This window comes from Capsicum annuum, chromosome 3, assembly GCF_002878395.1.
Source record: "Capsicum annuum cultivar UCD-10X-F1 chromosome 3, UCD10Xv1.1, whole genome shotgun sequence".
Lineage (NCBI taxonomy): Eukaryota > Viridiplantae > Streptophyta > Magnoliopsida > Solanales > Solanaceae > Capsicum > Capsicum annuum.
This window is the reverse complement of record NC_061113.1, coordinates 38,250,797-38,256,941: the sequence shown is the minus strand read 5'-3', so window position 1 is coordinate 38,256,941 and position 6,145 is coordinate 38,250,797.

Below are 6,145 nucleotides of genomic sequence, written 5' to 3'. Positions count from 1 at the left end.
TTTATTCTTTATGAGTATTTGGATTTTGAATTGTGCATTTTTTTCTCCCATTATTCATTCATTTTGAAGGCATACATTGGGATTTATTTTCAGCGCGTAGGTGAACTTATTACTTGTTTGACTTTGTACATTTTTTGTGCCAACAGACAATTACTAAGGATTTTTTATGAAGAGAAAGATAACCGAATATGAAGACTTTTGATTCAATATTTTTCATGCACAAAATTCATAAATAGTCACCTTTTAATCACTATAGCTGAAAAATAATTCATGTTATAGAGTATTGAATTCACAAGTGAAAATGTGTGTGAAATTTTACTTGTGAAATTTGAAGCTATATAAATAACTACGCGTTGATTATAAAATTGAAAAGTGGTCTATTTGCATACTACCCAAACAGATAATTTATGATGAACATAGCTTAATAATCTAAGAATGGTCGAGGAGAATTTTAAATCATAGTATTTTAGTAAAACTCTTCCTTTCTCCCTTAAAATGCGTATCAAGTCGAATGGTGCCACATAAATTGAGACCAAGAAAGTAATAAAGAAGTAATTAGGCTATGATTTGATAAACCAGATGTCCAAATGGATATGGACCTTAATTATCCCAAACCTTTATGGAAGATCATGAGTAAAGAATATCAAATCATAATTATTAGACGAAGTTAATGTTTAAAATAATTACCACTTGCAAGGAAAGCTTAAATTAAATAGCTAAATATACAATTTTTTTTGTTTTGTTTTGTATATCTATATATTTCGAGGATCATATACAAATATGTAATTTTAGGGCTCATATATTTTTTATATTTGTATGCAAAGCAAATTTGGAGGTAATATAAAAATGTCTAAAGATTTATAGTTGTGTACAAAGTGAATTTCGAGGCTCATATGCGAATCTCTAAAGCAAATTTGTATTTATATATAAAATCTCCAATTTGTAAATTTAGCTATTAAACTATAGTTATGTTATGTAATGTAATTCGACAAACTTTAATAATGACACCTCATTTTTTTCCTTTTTGCTTAAATATTAGGAAGAAGGACAAAAATAGCTTCTTCATATAAAATAAAGACACGAAAATGCCATGAATTCAAAATTCTTTTTTTTAGCCATTTCTTCGCCGCTTTCTTTGACTTTGACTTTTTTTTTTTAAAAAAAAATTTGCTGATTTTATCTTTTTTGCTTTACTTTTGTTGTTGCTTCTTTTGCTTCTTTTGTTATTGTTATATAAAGTATAAAAATTATATTTGTTTTTTGTTGTTTTTGTTTTGTTTTCCTGGTAGTTGTGTTTTTTGCCTTTTCCCTTTTATTTTGGTTGTGATCATTTTTTTACTGATGTTTTTGTATAATTTTTTAATACTATCAATAACAAAATAATCAAATAAAATTTTGTAGTTTTCTTTTAAAATAATCAAATACTAATTTATAATGTCGTAACCAAATAAAATTTTGTATTTTTTTGAAATATAATTTTTTAAAAATAGCATATTTTAATGACTCACATACATGTTTTAAAACTATTTTCGTGTCTTTTATTTTTACCAAGAGGTTATATACATTCTGTACACTATTTAGGTAAAATAATTATTTAGATACAAACTCTATACAATATTCATGCAGTTTATATACATCCTATCGATATACATATTTTATACAATAATGATACAAATTCTATACAGATCATATATAGAAAATATATTCTATATAATACAGTTTTTATACACATCATATACAAACATTAAATATACAATTTTTATACACATCATATACAAACCTTAAATATGCAATTTTTATACAGTTTTTATACATATCATATACAAACCTTAAATATACAGTTCTTATACAGTTTTTATATACATCATATACAAACCTTAAATATACAGTTTTTATACACATCATATACAAACCTTAAATATACAGTTTTTATACACATCATATACAAATCTTAAATATACAATTTTTATACATATCATATACAAACTTTCATTTCTGTGAAATCTCCATAGATAATCAATCCTATGCAATCTCGAATCATAAAACACATTTTTTTCAAAAACAATCCATTTCCTTCAAATTTCTTGTCATATACCTATCCACTATTACTTTAGCTTCAACACAATAGCCTTTTTCTTCCATCCCGATCAACCTCTAGATTTTGCATATTTTTTCTTCTTTCATTCCTCTATCTCGTTTTTCATCCACCCACATAATTCACAAACTCAATTCAATTTAGATAACCTAAATAGAAAAAATTAAGAATTAGAAGAAAAAAGATATAAGTTTTGTTGGGTTCTAAATAGAAAAAATAAAAAATTAGAAGAAAAGAAATATGAGTTTTGTTGGGTTCTTAACTATCACAAATTGGAGAAAGAAGAGTAAGAAGAAAGAAAAATGGTTATGGAAAGAAGAAACTCAATTCAATTCAGATAACCTAAATAGAAAAAATTAAGTATTAGAAGAAAAAAGATATGAGTTTTGTTGGGTTCTTAATAGAAAAACTTAAGAACTAGAAGAAAAGAGATATGAGTTTTGTTGGATTCTTAAACTATCATAGATTGGAGAAAGAAGAAAAGAAGAATGGTTATGGAAAGAAGAAAGAAGAATGGTTATGGAAAGAATGAAGAGTCATAAAATTCTATTCCTTTAGCGAGTGACTCCCTTTTTCTTTTAGGCTCCCTTTTCCTTTAGCGTGTGACTTATTAAAATAAAGGGCTAATACATGACATTTAAAATAGCTGAAGTGTTAGTTTTGTCCAAAAAATGAAACGTAGACCATTATTGTCCATTATTTTTCAAAAGAGCTACGTGGTGTCCTTTTCTCTAAATATTAACTGTTTCTGAAATTTTGCAAACATTTATTGTGAAAGCCCAAAGTTGAGTTGAATAGTGGTACCTTGGGTCACACATTGGGCTAGCATGCATCATGTGATTACAGAGTGAAAAGAAAGAATAAAATTGTCCCTTAAAATTTGAATTTTGCACAAAGTAATGCTCAATACTAACTAAAGCGGAGTATCAATTTGCATGACCATGAATAACTGTAAAATATTAAAGTTAATTACAAAGTAGACAAAGTACAAACTGGTTAACAATTTTTTTTTTTTTTGGAAGTAACCACATTTTAATTTTCTTCTTCATATCAGGAAGTCCTGCATGTTGCATTTGTACTCCAAGTACATATTCTTTTTTCTAAAATATTTTACTTATTCCTATTTGATCACTAACAAACATGGATTAATCTACACCCTCATTTTCTTATGTACAAGTTGTACGTCCTTTAGTTGCAATATTTGGTTGTCAAAAGAAAAAAAACACACACACAAAAAAATGAAATTAGCTAGGCTTTTCAGGTACAAATTCCACATTCATAAACGAGTGTTCATATCAAACAAATGAATGTAAGACATATGTCCAATCTAGAATATTTAAAGAAAACAAAAATAAGAAAAAGTTTAAACGCTTTTGGTCCCTGAATTAATTTGTAAATTCTTATTGCGCTCCTTGTAATAGATGACCCAACATATTAACCTTCGATCATTTCAAATTTATGCTATTGATTCCTCATGTAATAAATATGTTATATTTGAACTACTTCCAAAGTATATTATCTTCAAATATTGAAGTAACGGTACAAGCTTAATAACATCTGCGTAATAATTTGGTCGAACGATCAATAATTCTGTAAATTTGTAAAATTTACAAGCAAAGGAACTAAAAAGCACATTTCAAGAATTCAAGTAATTAAAGGTTACTAGGGTTAAAATTAAAATTCACCAAAAAGTACTACTAACCCAAAACTAAAAAGCAAGGGGAAAAATGCATGCTATCAGGATGGTACATAAACAGCCAGAAGAGTACTAGTAGTAAACTATCACAAAACTGAGCCAAACATACATTGATCAGTTAGTAATTTTCTTTGAAGTTCATTGTGAAAGATATCTTCAAATATGGAAACAGACAGAGGAAAAGGCAAAATGACAGAGATTGATAATATTGTTAAAATGTTGGGAGAGGGTTATGAAGGGTTAGAAGATGTTCACATAGATATATCAATGCTAAAGTATGATGATGGTAGACAATGTGACAATGTTAACAATGAAGTAATTCATGGAAATGCTGTTACTGCTACTGCTACTGCTAGGGAGTTGTTGTTTTCATCTTCATCGAGGATGTCCCTTTGTATTGAAGATTTATGAAATGCTTGCTCATATTCAGTTCAAGTCCTTGATTTCATGGACCAATAATGGGACCAGCTTCATTATCCATGACAATCATAGATTTGCTGTTGAAGTTCTTCCCCGTTTCTTTCGACACAACAATCTCTCTTTAATTTCGTGTTATGACAGAGTTATGATGAAGGAAAATGACCGAATTGCCCTCCCCAAGGCCAGTTGTTTAAAAGAATTCGCAAACTGGGCACCGATGCGCCAACCGACGCGATGCGTCGGTATCGCTTCGATTCACTGCTTCATCGACATGACCATCGACGCGGCTCGTTGACTTGGAGTTGATTCACTGTTTCCTCCAAACACACCTCTAACGTTGTCCGAAATATCTGAAACTTCCCCAGCACATCCCTTTTACTCCCCCGAACATGAAACAACTTAAAAATTAACTTTCTGAGGTCGGGAAGGTCGAAAATAGAATCATCAAAGTTAGGGGTTCAAAATGTGACTAAGTCCTTTTGACACTTAGAAAAATTTTCAGAAGATTGACCCTCCAAGCATACTACGAAGTGATATCAAGTCGAGAAAACTACGGGACGTCACATTATCCCCTTGGGATCATTCGTCCCCAATGATGGCTTAGAGCATAGACAAGCACGATTGCAAACATACCAGAGAAAAGAAAGAGTATAGAGAGAGAGAGTAAACGAGTGATACCTTCTATGTCATTACCACTAGCTCAAAGAGGCCTGGGTACCTACTTCTCATGTCATCTTCTGACTCCCAAGTAGCTTTCTCCGCTTTTTGATTCTTCCACAACACCTTGACTGAAGTTATTTCATTACTCCTCAACTTTCGAACTAGGCAATCCAAGATTGCAATAGGCTCTTCTTCATATGATAAGAAGTCTGTCACCTTGATCTCTTTTACAGGCAATACTAGGGAATGATCTCCAATACACTTCTTCAACATGGACACATGTAACACAGGATGAACAGAAGCCAGATTTGCGGGCAACTCTAACTCATAAGCAACCCCACCTATTCTTCTCACAATCTGATATGGTCTTATATAGCGAGGACTTAGCTTTTATTTCTTCCCGAATTGCATGACTCCCTTCATAGGGGGGACTTTTAAAAACAGCCAATCACCAATCTTAAATTCCAGCTCCTTTCTTCTAACATCGGTGCAGGATTTCTAGTGACTCTGGGCTGTCTTGAGTCGTTCTCTAATGATTTTCACCTTCTCCATTGCCTGATGAACAAAATCAGGCCCAAACAATCGCGTTTCACCTACTTTATACCACTCAATCGGTGATCTACATCTCCTCCCATAAAGTGCCTCAAAAGGGGCCACCTTAATGCTGGCATGGTAGCTATTATTGTAGGCAAACTCTATCAGTGGCAAATGATCTACCCAACTACCTTTGAAGACAATTACACAAGCCCTCAACATGTTCTCAAGGGTCTGAATGGTGTGCTCAGCTTGCCTATCCGTCTGAGGGTAGAATGCAGGTTCACTTAGGTACCTAAACCCCTCTGAGAAGATCTCCAAAATTGCAAACAGAATTGCGTACCTCAATTGAATATAATGGATACCGGTGCCCCATGCAAACGTACTATTTCCTCAATGTACAGTTTGGCATAATCATTTCTCGAGTAGTTAGTCTTCACAGGCAAAAAGTGTGCTGACTTGGTCAGCCGATCCACAATTACCCAAATGGAATCATACTGGTTTTGGGACCTCGAAAGTCCTGTGATGAAGTCCATATTGATCATCTCCCATTTCCATAAAGGCAAAGCAATCTCTTGGGAAGTACCACCTGGTCTCAAATGTTCCACTTTAACTTATTGGCAATTCAAACATTTAGAGACAAAATTAGCCACATCAGGTTTCATATTATTCCACCAATATATAGCTTTAAAATCATGGTACATTTTAGTAGAGCCTGGGTGAACAACATACCTCGAAGT